This window comes from Jaculus jaculus, chromosome 17, assembly GCF_020740685.1.
Source record: "Jaculus jaculus isolate mJacJac1 chromosome 17, mJacJac1.mat.Y.cur, whole genome shotgun sequence".
In the NCBI taxonomy this organism is placed as follows: domain Eukaryota; kingdom Metazoa; phylum Chordata; class Mammalia; order Rodentia; family Dipodidae; genus Jaculus; species Jaculus jaculus.
Window position 1 is genome coordinate 33904098 of NC_059118.1, and position 19138 is coordinate 33923235.

The 19138-nt window shown below is 42.6% G+C and overlaps 1 protein-coding gene across 3 annotated transcripts in view; it reads left to right on the plus strand.

Moving 5' to 3' along the window:
* Window positions 1-19138, plus strand: part of Pls1 (plastin 1) — a 137940-nt gene that overhangs the window by 26276 nt on the left and 92526 nt on the right. The window contains exon 1 of one of the 3 annotated variants that reach the window (XM_045136628.1): window positions 10577-10595. The exons of the other annotated variants lie outside the window; for them this stretch is intronic. The gene's annotated coding sequence lies outside the window, so the exon portion shown is untranslated. Of the gene's footprint in view, window positions 1-10576; window positions 10596-19138 lie in introns of those variants that run through there. 3 annotated transcript variants of the gene reach the window in all.

Below are 19138 nucleotides of genomic sequence, written 5' to 3' on the forward strand. Positions count from 1 at the left end.
CTATACAGAGAGCGAGCGAGCATGTGTGAGAGAGAAATAGGATCTTGCTCTAGCCCAGGCTGACCTAGAATTCACTATGTAGCCTCAGGCTGGTCTTGAACTCACAATGATCCTCCTGCCTCCACCTCCCAAATGCTGGGATTAAAAGCATGTGCCACCATGCCTGGCAACTAGTCATAAATTTAATTGAAGTACAGATTAACTTTTAGAGACAATTCCTTCCACAGCATTTTAACAGAAAGCCTCCAACTATATCAGTTCTAGAAATCTTTACAAGGGGGAGGGAACTGAGCCTGAGAAGTTGTGGTGTTTGGCCTTACAGAGAGTACCTGGTAGGTCTGAGGTTTTTACCCAGGGTTGCAGAAGCTTATACTTTGCTACCCATGAAGCTCCAGAGCTTCTGGATATTTTAACTGCCAGCCAGAGGAGATAGCAGCTCTCTTGTTCATAGTTCCAGTGAATCAGTCTGTCTGTCCACTTAACTGCATATGTGTTGACTGCTAATGGAGGAGAGCTGTAGCCTTGCCCGGGGCACTAGCCCATCATGTTGCAATAGTAACTCTTGGCTGCAGGTCTCCTGAAGAGAAGCCGAAGGCTCACCAGCAGGAGTGGAGGAATGTGAGAGAAAACCATGGTCAGCTCTTGGCCATTGGTTCTATTGCTCCATGCACAACTCCACTAACTCAGCAGGTATCTTTGTGTCCCCTAAGTGCATAGATTTGGTTTTAAATTATTCATTTTTTTTTTTTTTTGGTTTTTCGAGGTAGGGTCTCACTCTGGTCCAGGCTGACCTGGAATTAACTCTGTCATCTCAGGGTGGCCTTGAACTCATGGCGATCCTCCTACCTCTGCCTCCCAAGTACTGGGATTAAAGGCGTGCGCCACCACGCCCGGCAAATTACTCATTTTTGAATAGGAATAATGATCTGTGAATGAACTTGAAAAAAACAAAGTTGCATAGATAATAATTTGAAGATTTGGAAACTTTCCGTTTGTTCATTTAATCCTTATCAATTTTCCAAGCTGGATGATCACAGACCAAATGCCAGAGGTTTTTCTATAGTACCAGAAGTCAAACTTAGATCAGTTATGACGTGCATTAGGCAGCATGGAGTGGTCTGCTGGAGAAATGCTGCATTGACTCCTTGCTCACTAAATCTTTAGAGCCTCTTTTAAAAATAATCTTCACTCTTGCATATATCCATTTTATGATAGCTATCTTTGTGTTTGTATATTGTTCAGTTGTATTTTTTTCCCCATAGTTTCAGCAATGTAAAATCTGTGGAATCCAACAGTATCCCAATTTTCCTCTCATAGGTATTTTCCCCACTTTCATCTTTTTTAGTAGTTTCCATACAAACATACCCTGCTTTGTTCCTACTTTTAAATAAGTGAAATCCTTATATAGTCCATATTATCCTTGCTCACTTATCTACCAATGGTTATTTAAAATCAAAGGAACCATTGTTATTTGCTAAAGTAACCATCTAGAAAGCTCAAATATTCAAAGGGATTAACTAGAAAATCCATTTGAGGTCTTAACAAGTCAGTATGTAAAGCAAATGAAGTTGTAAGCAAATTGGAGGAGAAAGTCAAAAACATGGAGGATACATTCAGCAATAAAATTGAAATACTGGCCGGGTCTGGTGGCAAATGCCTTTAATCCCAGAATTTGGGAGGCAGAGGTAGGAGGATTGCCCTGAGTTTGAGGCCACTCTGAGACTGCATAGTAAATTCCAGGTCAGCCTGGGTTAGAGACCTACCTCAAAAAACCAAACCAAACAAACAGACAAAATTGAAATACTGAAAAAAGAACCAAATTCTTTTTTTTTTTTTTTTTCTGGGGAAAAAAAGAGTTTATTTTGGCTTACAGACTCGAAGGCAAGCTCCATGATGGCATGGGAAAATGATGGCATGAGCAGAGGCTGGACCTCAGCCCCTGGCCAACATAAGGTGGACAACAGCTACAGGAAAGTGTGCCAAACACTGGCAAGGGGAAACTGGCTATAACACCCATAAGCCTGCGCCCAACAATACACTGCCTCCAGGAGGCTTTAATTCTCACATTGCCATCAGCTGGGGACCTAGCATTCTGAACACCTAAATTTATGGGGTTCACCTGAATCAAACCACCATATCAGATGACAATAAATTTCAGCAGTTATTCTAATAATGTCCCCAAACAAATTCTTAAAATGAATAAACAGTCACTCAAAAGTCATAGCAGTGAGCATAACCAACAGACAGGATCATGCAGAAGATCAAATTTCAGAGGTAGAAGACCAAGTAGAAACAATAATCATACGGACACACATACATGTATACTTCAGAACTGAAGGAGCATGAGCAGTGTTTCCAAGAAGTCTGGCATGCATTCAAGATACCAGTCCTGGGGCTGGAGAAATGGCTTGGTAGTTAAGGCAGTTGCCTGTGCAGCCTAAGGACCCAAGTTCAATTCCCCAGTTCTCATGCAGGCTAGCTACATAGGGTTCATTTGCAGTAGCTAGAGGCCCTGGTATGCCCATTCTCACTGTCTCTCTGTGTACCTCTTTTTCTCTCTTCTCTCTCTCTCTCTTAAATAAATGAATAACATATTATTTAAAAAAAGAGCTGGGTGTGGTTGTGCACGCCTTTAATCCCAGCACTTGGGAGGCAGAGGTAGGTGGATTGCTGTGAGTTCGAAGCCACCCTGAGACTACATAGTGAATTCCAGGTCAGCCTGGGCTAGAGTGAGACCCTACTTTGAAAAACCAAAAAAAAAAAAAAAAAAAAAGGGGGGAGACAAGACCTTAGCATTCACAGGGAGAAGAAGGAACTGAAGTAACCTCTAGAGGAACTGAAGGACTATTGAATGAAATCATAGTGGAAAATTCCCAAACTTGAGAGTGAGACCCTACCTCGAAAAACAAAAACAAAACAACAACAACAAAAAAAACATTGGGGAAATAAGGATATTTCAAGACAAATACAAATTAAGATAAAAAAAATCAGCATTACCGGAAATTCTTAAAGGAATGCAAATATAGAAGAAGAAACAAAAAGTTTCACCCATGAGAATGTATGTAAGACTGGCCAAAAGAACAGATAGCACAGCATCAGCTCTCTATGTTCCTCACCCAGGCTCAGGGAGTATCATGGAAGGGGGTGGAAAGACTGCGAGACTGGAATAGCCTGAGACACTATGTTTCCCCCATCCCTGCAGAGACTGGCTGAGGCCTCTTGGTCCCCACAGTGAATACCAGTAACCCCACAGAAGACCCTCAGCATAATTGGGATGGGGGAGAGGGGTTTATGTGTAAAACCTTTTTATAAAAAAATCAGCAAACTAAAAAAATAAATAAGGGGATAAAAATGGGGTAACAAAGAAGACCTGGAAATGAATCCAGCATGTTCTACACAGCTAGCCAGCACCTCTCCAAAACTAAAGGGGTGTGAAAAAGCAATACTGACAATCCCCAGTTAACCAGAACTTCACCCAGAAAAGTCTTAGGGAAAGCCCTCTCAATAGTAATTTACCAAGCCGGGCATGGTGGCACACATCTTTAATCCTAGCACTCGGGAGGCAGAGGTAGGAGGATTGCCATGAATTTGAGGCTACCGTGAGACTACATAGTGAATTCCAGAACAGCCTGGGCTAGAGCAAGACCCTACCTTGGGGAAAAAGAAAGAAAGAAAATTAAAAAAAAAAAAAAAAGAAAGAGGTACAGACTGACTGAATTGAAATACAAGATCTAACTATCTGTTGTCAAAGGGTGGGAAGCAACCTACCAAGTAAACAAGCAGGCATAACTATTCTTGTATCTGACAAAGAAGACTTAAAACAAAGCAAATCAGACGAGACAAAGGTGGCGTGGGCTGGAGAGATGGCTTAGTGGTTAAGCGCTTGCCTGTGAAGCCTAAGGACCCTAATTTGAGGCTCGATACCCCAGGACCCACGTAAGCCAGATGCACAAGGTGGCGCATGCATCTGGAGTTCCTAAGTAGTGGCTGGAGGCCCTGGTGCACCCATTCTCTTGCTCTCTGCTTCTTTCTCTCCATCTGTTGCTCTCAAATAAATAGAAATGAAACAAGAAAAATTTTAAAAAGAGCCAAAGGGGGACTCTAATATTAATAAAAGGAACAATCCATTGAGAATAAATAACAATTGTAAATACTGTGGCTCCCAGTTTCATAAAACAAATACTAAAAGGCATCAGAAGTCATGTAGGTCTTGACACAGTAAGAATGGGAGACTAATAACCCACTCACATATTTACATGGGTCCTCTGAGCTAAAAATCAAACCTTTATCAGATGGTGCTGGGGAAATGTGCGTATTTACATGCAGACGAGTTAAACTAGATTGATGAGTGAAAGCAAGCAGGGAGCAAAGGACACTAGAAGGTCGAGGTGTAAGGGAATGCTCTTACAGGGTTAGGGAGGGCTGTGCGCAGCGGCAGTGTCACAGGGGTCTCTGGGCTCTAGTCCATTAGGAAGGATGGAGATAAAGGCACCTCTGTTCAGGTTTATTGGCAGAATCCTGAATATTTTTAACTGTTTTTTTTTCCAAAGCATAACATGGTGTCCACTGAGGCATTTTATTCATTGTCTGCTTTCTTTACACACTTAGAAAAAGCAGCCCAGGATTTTCCCTCCTGTGTGTTCTCATCTTGCTTACTCTTAGGGTCCATGGGGCCAGCTGAGGTCGTCAGTGCAGTGAATCAAACTGACGGCATGGGAGCAGATTGTTTTGCCATTTTTCTAAGTCTTTCAGCTGTGCACCACATCTGGGGCTGCTCACTCCACTCTTGCCTAACCTGCCTGTGAGGCTCACAGCAACCTTCCCGGCTCGTGGTCACCAGAGATTTCAGACTCGTACCCGTGCTTCACCATCACTGTTAGGAACTGAACGATGACTCTGGAGCACGGCCTGACACGGACATGGTGGTGGCCTCTTATTAGCATTGTTGATGCTCTTGAGAGCATCCGCCAGGACATTCATGGACACTGTGATGGTCGCACGGAAAGATGGCGGAAAGAGCTGTTTTTAACTCTTGTAGTGTTTTTCTATTGAAGATGCTCAATATTTGACTTCCCTTTTTTTTTTTAAGTATGGCCTTGTTCTAGCCCATGCTGACCTGGAAATCACTATGTAGTCTCAGGCTGGCCTCAAACTCACAGCAGTCCTCATCCTCCTACTTCAGCCTCCCAAGTGCTAGGATTAAAGGCCTATGCCACCACACCCAGGTAGGTTTTTTTTTTTTTTTAAATAAAACAAAACAAGACAAAACTGGAGATTGAACCCACTACCTTGTGCATGCTAGGCAAGTGTTCCACCAGTGGCCCCTCTGCCCTGCTCTCCAATGTGATTATATACGTGAGGAGAGGGAAAGTTTATTGAAGGAGGACTGTAAAGCCATTGATCCTCTCCCAAAACATAGTCTGTTCTGTTCTCATCTCCCTAGTCTTCCAAATGGCAGCTGTTCTCTCTTGTGTGCAATCCAAGGCCATAAGCACAGCTATTCAGGAGTAAAACTGCCTGAGCCTGTGTGAGCTTTCTATTACTTGACTCACAAGTTATTATAAATTTAGCATCTAACTTATTCCATCTCATTTGTTAGGTATTACCAAGCACATGTTAAAATATTTGGCAGGTCTGTATTATTTATTTATTTGACAAAGAAGGAGAGGGAGAGAGAGAGAGAGAGAGAGAGAGAGAGAGAGAGAGGGGGGGGGAGGGAGGGAGGAAGGGAGAGAGAATGTGCATGCCAGGGTCTCCAGCCACTGTAAATGAACTTCAGATGTGTGTGCTCCCTTGTGCATCTGGCTAACGTGGGCCCTGGGGAATTGAACCTGGGTCCTTTGGTTTTGCAGGCAAATGCCTTAACCACTAAGCTATCCCTCCAGCCCTCCTTTTTTTTTTTTTTTAACAAAACAAAACAAAAAAAAAACCCTTTTTGGCTGGGCGTGGTGGCTCATGTCTTTAATCCCAGAATTTGGGAGGCTGAGGTAGGAGGATTGCCATGAGTTCAAGACCACCCTGAGTCTACATAGTGAATTCTAGGTCAGCCTAGGCCAGAGTGAGACCCTACCTAAGAAAAAAAAAGCAACCCTTTTTATTGACAATTTTCATAAATATAGACAATAGACAATTGCATTCTTTTTGGGTGCCTCTAGGAAAAGATCTCTTTCAGGTCTCATTTGGGAACTGGCAGGTGTCAGTTTTCTGGGGTGGACAGGTCTGGGGTCCATTTTCTTGCTGCATGTAACCTGAAGGCCACTCCCGGCTTTGGAAGCCTCCTGTCTCCCTTTTTGTCCTGTCCTGTTTCCTTGTCCTCAAGGCTAGAGATCTCACAGTTCGAATGTCTCCTTTTCTCTGATTTTAAAAGAGTTGTTTTCGATTAGGTGAGGCCTGCTTGGAAATTGCTTCTCCCACGGCCCCACCCTTAATCAACAGCTACAAAAGCCCTTTTGTGATATAAGGGACTGTATTTCCAGGGGATTAGCGTGGTGGCAATCTCGGGGTATATTTTTGCTTACTATAGACACATTGTCTGCCTTTTGATAAGACTAGCAGGGTTATGAACGCTAATGTTGATACACCTGAGAAAATGTGACTTAACTAGATATTTTTTCTCAATTAAAATCATTTTTTAAAAATTTTTTATTTTAATTTATTTGAGAATGACAGACACAGAGAGAAAGACAGATAGAGGGAGAGAGAGAATGGGCGCGCCAGGGCTTCCAGCCTCTGCAAACGAACTCCAGACGCGTGCGCCCCCTTGTGCATCTGGCTAACGTGGGACCTGGGGAACCGAGCCTCAAACCGGGTCCTTAGGCTTCACAGGCAAGCGCTTAACCGCTAAGCCATCTCTCCAGCCCAATTAAAATCATTTTAAGGGCAGATTTCAAAACAAATAGTTTTGAAAAGTATGTTTCAGGACTCAGGAGTCACACAGAGCAACAGCAGTGCTTCTCTCCATGCGCAGGAAGAGGAAGAAACACTTTACCCGCGGCCTGCTCGCCGGTGAAGCAGAGCACTATGATCTAAGTAGGCGCACTCAGGCCGCCGCGGTGGTTATTTCAGCTGCTTGCTTCCTGCCATGTGCTCCCTGCCCGTGCGCCTTTGTTCATGTTCCTCCAAACAATTACTCCCCTCTCCATCTCGCTACCCCTGTATCTGTAATCCATATTTATGACAAGTTTTGTTCCAGGAAACATTTTCCAAGATGTTAAAAGTCTGGCATCTCTTCATTTTCCCCAGCAGCTGAACTAAGATGATATGAATCCCGTCAGCTGCCAGTTTTTCAATGACTATGTTGTGTGTGTGTGTGTAATATATGTATGGTGTGATGTGTGGTGTAGACACAAGTGTGCATGTGTGTGCCCCATGAATGTGTGTGTGGAGGCCAGAGAAATTCAGGTGCTCTCTTGTTGTTTATTATTCTGTAATTTCTTTTAAAAAATATTTTATTTGTATTTATTTATTTGAGACTGAGAGAGAGAGATAGAGGGAGAGAACGGGCATGCCAGGGCCCAGATGCATGCGCCCCCTTGTGCATCTGGCTTATGTGGATACTGGGGAATCAAACTGGGATTCTTAGGCTTCATAGGCAAATGCCTTAACCACTAAGCCATCTCTTCAGCTCCTCATTCTATAATTTCCTGAGGCAGGGTCTCTCCTTCAACCTGGATCAGTGATCCCTGGCGATTCTCCCATCTCTGCCCCCTTCACCTTGTGGACAGATGTGGATTGCCCCTCACAGCTTTTAAATTTTTATTTATTTATTTATTTATTTATTTATTTGAGAGCGACAGACACAGAGAGAAAGACAGATAGAGGGAGAGATAGAATGGGCGCTCCAGGGCTTCCAGCCTCTGCAAACGAACTCCGGACGCGTGCGCCCCCTTGTGCCTCTGGCTAACATGGGACCTGGGGAACCGAGACTCAAACCGGGGTCCTTAGGCTTCACAGGCAAGCACTTAACCGCTAAGCCATCTCTCCAGCCCGTCCTCAGCTTTTATACAAGTTCTGCGGAGCTGAACTTGACATCTCCATCTGGAGGGGCTTTTGTGACTAAGGAACAAGTGCTCTTAAGTGCTAAGCTCTCTAGCTTGTGGCCATATCGAGAAGAGTAAGCCCTCCTCAGTACAAGTATTCTTGAATTAAATATGTGTGTATAGTCTTATTGAGATATAATCTAGGTATATTCTATATTATATCCATGTAAAGTGGGCAGTTAGCTGTGTTTTGACAGTGTTATACATCCATAAGATCCTCATGGTAATGAAAATGAAGGAACCCCAGGAGGGGGACCCCACGCTCTGCCCGGATATGGCGATACCCCAAATCACTCACGAGAAACGGTCTTGATGCTAACTGCAAGAGGATTTTATTCCAAGCGCGCTGGGGCCCACAGTCGTACACTGCACAGGGGTAGAGGACTGCAGAGCCCCGAATGCAGGAACAGGACAGTTTTTATAGGGTTTCTAACAAAGCCTGTGCATTAGACCAATCATTTTTTTAATATCAGGAGCCCGCAGGGTGCGAGCCAGTAAGTTTGTGCCACCCCATAGTTTCTGAGCCAATTAGTTTAATTTGTTCAAGCCCTTCATGGACCAATCATTCTCTTATGACCTTGGTGGTCAGCATTTGCACAGGTCCTTGGGTGGGAGTAGCAGAGTGTGGTACCAGTCTCCTATGACCTTGGACGTCAGCATTTGCTCAGGTCCTTAGCAGAGTATGGTATCAGCCTCCTATGACCTTGGTGGTCTGAGGCAGGCTGCTACAGCTTATGGTGCGAGCTACTAAGGCTTACAGTGTGGGCTATTAAGGCTATGGTGCAGGCTATTTACAGAAACCAAATAAGTGGTTCACTTCATTACTCATTTCCCATCCTCGAGGGCTATCTCATGCCCTTTTTACCTAGTTTTATATTAGGAGCGGGCTCTGATATAATGAGAAGAGGGATTCTTTACTTGCTTCCAACAGAGAGTAAAGCCTGGAGTTTGAGGTATGCAGGAGCCCGCCTAAGCTCCCTTTGGAGCGTGATAGTATTTCTGGGCTTCTGAATTCTTGGGCCTTTCAAAAACATAGAATATTTTCATTGTTGCAAAAAGATGCCTCATGGCCCTTTGTACGTTATTCCTGCCTGTTACTTTTTTGTTTTTAATTTATTTATTTGAGAGCGACAGACACAGAGAGAAAGACAGATAGAGGGAGAGAGAGAATGGGTGTGCCAGGGCTTCCAGCCTCTGCAAATGAACTCCAGACGTGTGCGCCCCCTTGTGCATCTGGCTAACGTGGGACCTGGGGAACCGAGCCTCGAACCGGGGTCCTTAGGCTTCACAGGCAAGAGCTTAACTGCTAAGCCATCTCTCCAGCCCATGTTACTTTTATTCCAGACAACTACTGCTGTGGGGCAGGTCACCACAAATCAGTGTGCATTTTTAGAATTTGCTATGAATGAAATTCTAAAAGTACTACAATATACGTTTTTTGTTTCAGGCTGTCCTATAATCTCAACATTAACTTTTTCTTTCACTTTGTCAAGAAGTTTTGTAGCATCCATTCTTTACTTTATGGAGGTATCATGAAAGACGTTTCATACTTCCTCTTCATAGACTTAACCACCCCATAAACATAGATTATGCAGTTGATAAGTGAACCTGTTCTTGGCTCACTAAAAAAGTAGAATTTTATCTAACCCTTGAGGAACTTTCTAACTTTAGCAATGTATAATTTGTTATGTTTTCAGAGGTAACTTTTTATATTTGCTTGAAGTTAGTCCAGTATCTAAAATGGGTGTGTGTGTGGGGGGGGATGGCTAACAAAGTGTAATATTGTTTTTTCATTTTTTAGCTTAATGCAGTCTTCTACTTTTTCATAGGAATCATGGAAGTATGGTTAATTGCTTACTGGATTTTCACATGGTGCGAACAATATTGCCATTTTAAAATTAAAGTGGCAGGACTAGGGAGACGGCTCGGTGGTTAAAAGTGTTTGCTTGTAAAACCTACCAGCTGGAGTTCCACTCGCCAGCACCCAAGTAAAACTGGACCCAAAGTGGCACATTTTCTGGCATTTGTTTGTAACAGCAGGAGATCCTGGCATGTCCATACACTTACACACACACACACACACACACACACACACACACACACACATTAATAAGACAGAAAACCAAAATTAATTTAAAAAATTAAAGTGGCAAAGTAATAGACAAGTGCAAGCTCAAAGGGTAGCTGCAGTTCATAGCAAGAACACCTGCTTGTGCTTATATAAGCTCAGAGATAAAGTGACTATCACACTGCATTTTAAGCACCACAGCTATAATGGAATAGAGATGGTGATTACATCTACATTTTTGCTGCTTGATTTTTTTTTATAGTTCCAAGCCACACCCATGCTTCAGGGTGGCCTTTCTACCTAGGCCAGGTGCTTTCCAGATTGCGATCTGAGCAGTGGGCAGAACACTGCAGCGTGGACCTAGTTTGTTTTCCTTGGTCAGACACTGACTTTCAGAGGATTACCTGAGGACAAGTACAGCTTACAGAGACCGAATTTTTGATCTTCTGAAGTTGTTTTTCTGGACCTCCAAGTCTCAGGTGAAGCAGGTATGCAGAATGTTCTTTTTGTCAGTTGCAGCGACCTGGTCTCAGCTTCTGTTGTTCACTTTTCTCGTATGATTGTTAAATTCAACTAAACTGCCTCATAGTAATGCTTAAGAACTTCTTTATTTTTAAAATTTTTTTGTTTTTATTTTTATTTATTTATTTGAGTGCGACAGAGAGAAATAGGCAGATAGAGAGAGAGAAAAAAAAAATGGGTGCGCCGGGGCCTCTAGCCACTGTAGATGAACTCCAGACACATGTGCCACCTTGTGCATCTATCTGGCTTATGTGGGTCTTGGGAAATTGAGCCTTGAACAAAGGTCCTTAGGTTTCACAAGCAAGCGTTTAACCGCTAAGCCATCTCTCCAGCCCAAGAACTTATTTGCTTTGGGATTCTACATGGCTCTGCATAATCAACGAAAATAATAAGTCTGGTGTGATAATCACATAATTCTTAATTTTGTCTTCCAAATAGCACTACTTACTACATAAGAAATGAATGTTTTGCTTTATTCAGGGTTGGATAAACAAACAAAACTCATAATTCTTGTTTGGACTTTGATTTTCTTTTCAGAAATTTATATAAATTATTTGGTAAATTTCTGAAGAAACTAAATATATACTTCCTGTGCCTTCCAGAATGTATAATATACCATTAGTTTGAAGCCTGATACTTGAATTTTTTTTTTTTTTTTTTTTGTGGTAGGGTCTCACTCTAGCCCAGGCTGACCTGGAATTTACTATGGAGTATCAGGGTGGCCTCGGAGGGTGTGATAGAGATGTTTCAGTGCTGGTCACTCCTCTGTCACTTATTTTCAGTACTTTGTTGCCTTTTGGGTCATCCCAGTGGTCATCACCATCTGAAAAGAGAATTTTCTCTAACCAAAAGTGAGAGTAGCATTAATATATGAATATGAACATTAAGTGTAGTGCTTTCAGGGCAGTTTGGTGAGAATAACATATGTATTTAGCCAGACAAGATCAGGCTTTATAGCCCCAAGGCTCATGACCTCCCCTGCCATAGGCTTTTTTTTTTTTGAGGTAGGGTCTCACTCTAGTCCAGGCTGACCTGGAACTCACTGTGTAGTCTCAGGTAGCCTTGAACTCACAGCGATGCACCTACCTCTGCCTCCCAAGTGCTGGGATTAAAGGCATGCACCACCACACCTGGCTCTCCCTGCCATAGGCTTCTGATTAGGGTTTCAGTACCAGGCATGTACCCTATCTTAGAGTGGGCCTCCAGTCTAGTTAGAGAGCAGTTGGATTCATCCAGAGCAGACATGCCATTATTGTACCCATTCAGTCATTTGGCCTGTCTGACCAAAATTGAGGCTTTCAGGTCCACTATTTTCACTGCTTATGACTTCTGTCTCCCATAGGGCTGCATGCAGTGCAGCTTTTTCCAGCTTTCAGTTGGCTGGTCTACAGGGAGAAGGTTTTCAGCTCAGCACCAGCTTGGTTTCTCATTGACCTTGTCGCCCAGAAGCTTGACACTTTTAATCCAGTTAAACCACTCTTCCAGTCTAGAATTTAACTATGGATAAGCAATTCTTCGTTTTATTTCCCTGAAGAGATTCTGTAGATGAAAAAAGTAGAGAAGCTGGGTGCAGTGACACACACTTTTAATCCCAGCACTTGGGAGGCAGAGGTAGGAGGATTGCCGTGAGTTCAAGGCTACCCTAAGACTACATGGTGAATTCCAGGTCAGCCTGGACTAGAATGAAACCGTCAAAAAAAAGAGGAGATGATAAGGATATGATCTATTCATCTGGAGAGTGAAGAAAACATGGAAAATTGTGGGCGGCTGGAGAGATGACTTAGTACTTAAGGCATATGCCTGTGAAGCCTGAGGACCCTTCGATTCTCCAGGTCCCACATAAGCCAGATGCACATGGTGACACATGCATCAGGAGTTTGTTTGCAGTGGCTAGAGGACCTGGCATGCCCCTTCTCACTCCCTCTCTTTCCCTCTCTCTGTCTCTAATAAATAAATAAAAATAAAATCTTAAGAGAAATTGTGATAAGTTTTCATTTTTGCTCTTGTACATTTGTAAGAACCACAGTGCAATTAGAGGTAATGTTCTTGTTGAAAAACCTTATTTCACTGTTTCATTTGGGAAACAACCTATGAGTTTTAGAAAGACAGTTCCTTTAAGCTGTTTACACATAAGCCTGTCACCTTTCACTTTGAGCATTTAAAATGGCCTGTGAGTTTGAAAAGTTGGATGTCTTGTCTCTGCTCAGTGGTGGAGCTGTTTTCTTACTAAAGCAGAAATTGAGCAGATCCCAGCCCAGGTAAAGCTGAGAAGGCCTTGAATGATGCATGTCAAGGAAACCAGGATACTGATACTACTGGCAGTTTGAATAGGTCTTAGTGCCAAAGAATTAAGGACTCTTGAATTTTCTTAAAACAGGGTGACTTTTAAAAAGTGAAGTCTGTTTCCTTTGCATGGTGACTGAACACTCACCCCTAAATCTAAAGTTAGGACTTACCTGTTCTGCTCTGTGAATCAGTCAACCATTTACATTTATTGGTATGAGTCACAGAATAGGGTTACGCTGTAGCTCTTCTTCAAGAAACAAACACGTTATGACCAGTTAATCCTGGAAAGCAAATACCACCGCAGAACTTCATAGCTAAAAAAAAAAAAAAAAAAAAAAAAGCAAAACCAAAAGCCTCCCTGACAGTTTTCTTTGGAGCCAGAGTTGCCTGTCCTGTGTTATGCCCAGAGCCCAACAAAGACTGTTCCTTTGCACTGGTCCTCACATAATGAACCAGCCAGTGGCTCAATTGTGTTCTTGTGGAGCAGGGGGATAACATTCCTTTATGATCTTCAGTTTGGATCAGCTTACCACCCAAAGCATGACACTTGATTACCCTTATTAGGTTACTTTTGCGTAGCTACAAGTGTTATTAATGGTGTGGCCTTATCTAGCTGTTTAAAAAGGTCACATCCATACTGACTTACAGTCTTTGCAGTAAAAGGTTCTGTTGCTAAGGATCCTGGTAATAGGAGCCTGTAGAGAATGGGGCAACACTTGGGGCTAAGTATGCACTGCAAATGCAAACATCTTAAGCTCTGGAATATTCCACTGAGGGTTGGCTTGCTTTTTCCTTTTAAGTGACCAGGTTCTTCCGAAAATTGAGGTTTCTATCCTTTTCTTTCCTTCCAAATGTTTCCACACATTTCTCAGTCTGATGGGACAGGAGAGTTGCTGTCATAAGCCACCAGAAACAGATGGTGGAAGAATTCTTATTTTTTTACTTCCTTTGGGAGAGGCGGACGGCTGTGTTGTGTCTCTGTGTGCTGTGGTCCCCAGTCTTTTTCAGTCATTCAAACCTCCCCATCAGTAAATATGTGTTTCTTATGTATGACTTCCCAGAAATAAGTTAAGCACCCCAAATCTGAAAATTTGAATGTTCTCTAATCTACTGTGTTTGTAGTTTTGTGCTTTGCCAATGAGCTACATACAAACCCACAAAAAAAAAAATTAAAAAAAATTTCTTTATTTGTTAGAGAGAGGGAGAGAGAGAAATAGCTACACCAAGGCTTTTTGGTGCTGCAAATGAACTCCAGATCATGCACCAGTTTGTGCAGCCTGCCTTATGTGGGTACTAGGGAATTGAACCCAGGTGATAGGCTCTATAGGCAAGTGTCTTTTACCCCCCAGCCCAAGTTCAAAACTTTTTAAGGGCCCAGCAGGATGCCACAAGTGGAAAATTCCCCACCTAACCTCATGTATCAAGTCATAGTCAGCACAGGCTTACGGGGCGTGGTGACACATGCCTTTAATTCCATCATTTGGGAGGCAGAGGTAAGAGGATCACCATGAATTCAAGGCCACCCAAGATATCTCATTGTGTATGCATAGGCATTCCAAAGTCCAAAACAATTAGAAACACCCAAGCTTTTTGGCGGGGGGGGGGGGGGGGGGGGGGGGGGGAAGGGTTGAGGTAGGGTCTCCCTGTAGCTCAGGCTGACCTGGAATTCACTCTGTAGTCTGAGGGTGTGTGCCACCATGACTGGATTTCCTGCTTTATTTTCTAATGTAGGGATTAGCTTTCATGTTTTCTTGTGCTTATATGATTAGTGTATTTTTTTTTTTCTGTTTTGGTTTTTCAAGGTAGGGTCTCACTCTGGCCCAGGCTGACCTGGAATTCACCAGGTAGTCTCAGGGTGGCCTCGAACTCTTGGCGATCCTCCTACCTCTGCCTCCCAAGTGCTGGGATTAAAGGCGTGCGCCACCACGCCCGGCTGATTAGTGTGTTTTTATTTCCCTTTCTTTTTATTCTTTTTTTTTTCTCTCTTCCTTTCATTCTTTTTCTTCTCTTCCCTTCCTTTTCTTTTTTTTTTTTTTTTTTTTTTCCGAGGTAGGGTCTCACTCTAGCCCTGGCTTACCTGGAATTCACTATGGAGTCTCAGGGTGGCCTCGAACTCATGGCAATCCTCCTACCTCTACCTCCCAAGTGCTGGGATTAAAGGCGTGCGCCACCATGCCTGGCTTCCTTTTCTTTTTTTTTTTTTTTTGATAGACATCTTTAAAAACTCTGCCCATGTAGTGAAAGTTGGTTTGTGTGGTGGCTTGAATTAGATACACCCTCATAAATTCATGTGTTCTGAATGCTTGGTCCCCAGCTGACAGCAATCTGAGGTGGAGCTTGTGCTGGAGGAGATAGGTTGTTGGGGGTGGGGTGCTTAGGGGCGTTACAACCAGCTCCACTTTGCCAGAGTTAGACTCACTCTCCTGATATTTTCCACCTGCTGTGGCAGACGTGATGTCTAGCCTCTGCTTATGCCATGTTGTCTCCTGCTATCATTGTCCCCTTAAGACTGTAAGCCAAAATGAAATGTTTCTTCTCATCAGCTGCTTTTGGTTGGGTACTTTGTCCATCAAAGAAAAGGTAATTACAACCGAAAATTGGTACCAGTGGCGTGGGTAGTTATTGCTACAAACCTGACTGTGTGGCTTTTGGCCTTTGAGAACTGAATTGCAGGAGGAATGTGGGAGGATTTGAAACCCTGGACTGAGAGATGCCTTGCAAGTGCTGTAATTAGAGCTTGATGGATCTTTCTATTGAGAGTTGAAAGATCTAAGGGCAGAAAGAATGATGGACTGTGTAGGCTTTTGGCCTATGAGGATAAAAAAGAGCTCTGTCCAGACTGAGCTAGAGGCAGTGTGTGTGAGAGGCACGCCGTGCTCTTCAGTGACCTGAGAACTCATTCAGCGTCAAATTTAGAAGAAATAAACTGATGTGAGCAGAAGGATATGACACAGAACGGAATGAAAGTTGGGCAGGAGATATGGGCCCTGTTCAGCTGATACTGTTTTAGATACTGCCACCCTTGAGATCAGGCCAGCTGTTCTGAATTTAGACAGCAGAAAGAACGCTGACTCCTGAAAGTAGGGGCCTGAATGCTAGTGTTCTGCTCTTCAAAATTGGCTTTATTTCCCCCTGGATCAACAGTTTGGTAGCCTACCTGGTACTGTGGGAGTATAACAAATGCATGAAAGAAAGGGTCGTTGGGTTTATAACACAGTTTGTTTTTTGGAAATGGCTACTGGGAAGTGTGGGGCAGGGTTGTTGGAGTCCTTGCATGGAGACCAGTAGAGCCATGAGGATGAACCACAGATTACAGTGGAGACCCTAGGATTTTATTAAGATGCCAGGACTGTGGGATGGAGGCAGGGAGAGCTGCCAGCTTGGGGTGGATTGTTCCTAGGGCTGTGAGCAGCCCAACTGGAGGAGTAGAATTGGAAACCCAAAGACTTCACCACTGGATTAGAGATGTTGGACTTGGAGTTATAGGATTTGATGTTTTCCCTGTTTGTTTTAGCTCTTGCACTTGTTCAATCTTTTATTGGAGTGCCATCTTTTGCAGTGTGAATGTTTACTCTGTACCACTATGTTTTTATTTTTATAGCTCACAATTAAGAGACCTTGGAGTATGGGAATACAGTGTTGGGATTGATAAAAAAACTATGGGGATTTTTAAAGTTGACTGAATGCATTGAATTTTACATCATGGGTGGTCATCAGTTTATGGGTGCCAAGGGTGGAATGTGGTATTTTAAATCAGACGTCCCCCATAAACTCATGTATTCTCAATGCTTGGTCCCTAGCTGATAGTAGCTTAGCTGGGGGAAGTGTGTGGTTGGGGGTTCGCTTGGGCTGCTATAATCCGCTCCCCCTTTTCGGAGTTTGGCTTACTCTCCTGCCGCTGGTTCCACCTGCTGTGGTACAGGTGTTGCCCAGCTTCTCTCTGCTCATGCCGTCGTTCTCCTGCCGTCATGGAGCTTCACCTCGGGGCTGTAAGCCAAAATACAAAACTTTCCTCCCACCAGCAACAAGAATGTAACTGCAACAGTTTGGTAACAACTTGAGTTCATAATCCATTACTCCCTTTAACCAAGCATACACAAATTGTAGCACATCACATATGCTGAAAGTAAAAAAAACAAAACAAAATGGAGAGTGACGGTCTGCTGCCCGGGTTTTTCTTTATGGAATGTCTGTTCTGCTAGGGCATTGCTTCACTTGTTTATGTCATGGGATCATTCATCATAAAACCAGGTTACTCTGCTACTGAAAATATATGGTTGCTGGGCATGGTGGAGCACACCTTTAATTTATTCTTTAATTTTTTTTAAATTTATTTATGAGAGAGAGAGAGAGAGAGGCAGGTGGAGACAGAATGGGTGTACCAAGGCCTCTAGCACTACAAATGAATTCCAGATACATGTATTACCCTGTGCATCTGACTTTTTGTGGGTACTGAGGAATCATACCCACGTCCTTAGGCCTTGCAGGCAAGTGCCTTAGCCTCTGAGCCATCTCTCCAGCCTTTGTTAAATATTCTTGAAGTTAACTTGCTCCATTTTTTTCTTAGTTTTAAAGAGTAGACATAAGCTATTCTAATATTTAGTTCTTGCACTCTTAGTAATGGCCATTGTCAACCTTCTTAGGAGACAAGGGTGTGGCCTTAGCTTTCTCATGTCTGATTTTCAAGGTGTCAAGGTTTCTATATTTATTTATTCATCTGTCCTATTTGTGTTGTGGCAAAAGAAGTGGGACTTTTACCTTATTTAGTTTTCTGCCTATTTACTATTTTTTGAACTGCCTATGAACTTATCTCATAAGCCAGTCTTACTGTTTGGAAGTCGTTTCTAATGAAGAATTATGTTCAGAAATACAAGCGACATAGTAGGGTTTGTTTCTCAAGTCATGTATTTGGAAATACTGTCCACACCTAACCAGAAGTGTAAAAACCTCCTTTTTCTCTATGGCTACCAGTTTAAACATTGCCCTTTCAGGAAAATCATTGTCAGAACCCATGTTTGAAGTATTTGTTTTTTTTCCCTCTTGTGGAATTCCATTTGTACATTAATTAGTGGACTTGTTTTATGGTTATATGTTACATTTTGCCTTTCATAAGGCACACCTATTTATTAGTATAATATATATATATATTTTTTTAATTTTTTTTTTTAACAAGGAAACATTTTTTTTTTCCAAGGTAGGGTCTCACTTTAACTGAGGCTGACATGGAATTCACTGTGTAGTCTCAGGGTGGCCTTGAACTCACAGCAATCCACCTACCTCTGTCTCCTGAGTGCTGGGATTAAAGGCATGCGCCACCACACCCAGCTCTTAAGGAAACATTTTTATAAACTTGAGGTCCGAGTTCTTAGCCCAGAGCCCCATGGGCCTATAGGGCTTGTAGGTAAGGTATGTGTCCATAAACTCTCTGAAGTTAGGTACAGAATTCAGAACTATTGTAATTTCTTTTGTTAAAAAGGGTAAAAATCAGGATAATGTAGTGGAAACATAAACATCTGAAATATGACTTGTTATTTACCCTTACTGTTCAATCCTGTTTTCATCACCTGGGTATATTTTCAGCTGCCTGTAGCATTTTTATGTTCTTACTTTGAAAATCAACAGGAGTATTAACAGTACTTAATATAATATCCTGAATTTACCACACTTAGTTCCTACTAATATATGTACTTGTGAAAGTATTTGGCTTATGAGTAATAATCACTCTACTTTTACTTTTTTTTTTTGAGTCTGCTCTAGAACTTTCTGTAGAGCCCTGGTTAACTGGAACTTGTGATTCTTTTGCGTCAGTCTCATGAGTACTTGGATTATAGATGTCTCTCATCCTGCCAAGCTAATTGATTAATTCTTGTTATATATAACATATAAATAGTATTTTAGTTCTTACAAAAAGGGAGGTATGAGGTTTAAATTACAGTTGATAAAGTAAAAAGAACCACTAACAGAACTGTGTTTTAAATCTCTGAACTGAGTCATCTCATTGCACTGTTAACACAAGAGGATCAGGTCTCTCTCTTGAATATCATGTAGAAAGATGATTCCCTGGTTCCCTTGAGAACCTACTGCATGACTCCATTGCCTTTGGCCATTTAAGAGTCATGTGATTTATTGAAAGGCACATGGGCCCACAAAGCACACTGCAATTTGTGCCAGCTTTTGACACTGGTGTTTAACTTGGGCTGTGTAGATTGACCTTCTTGACTTA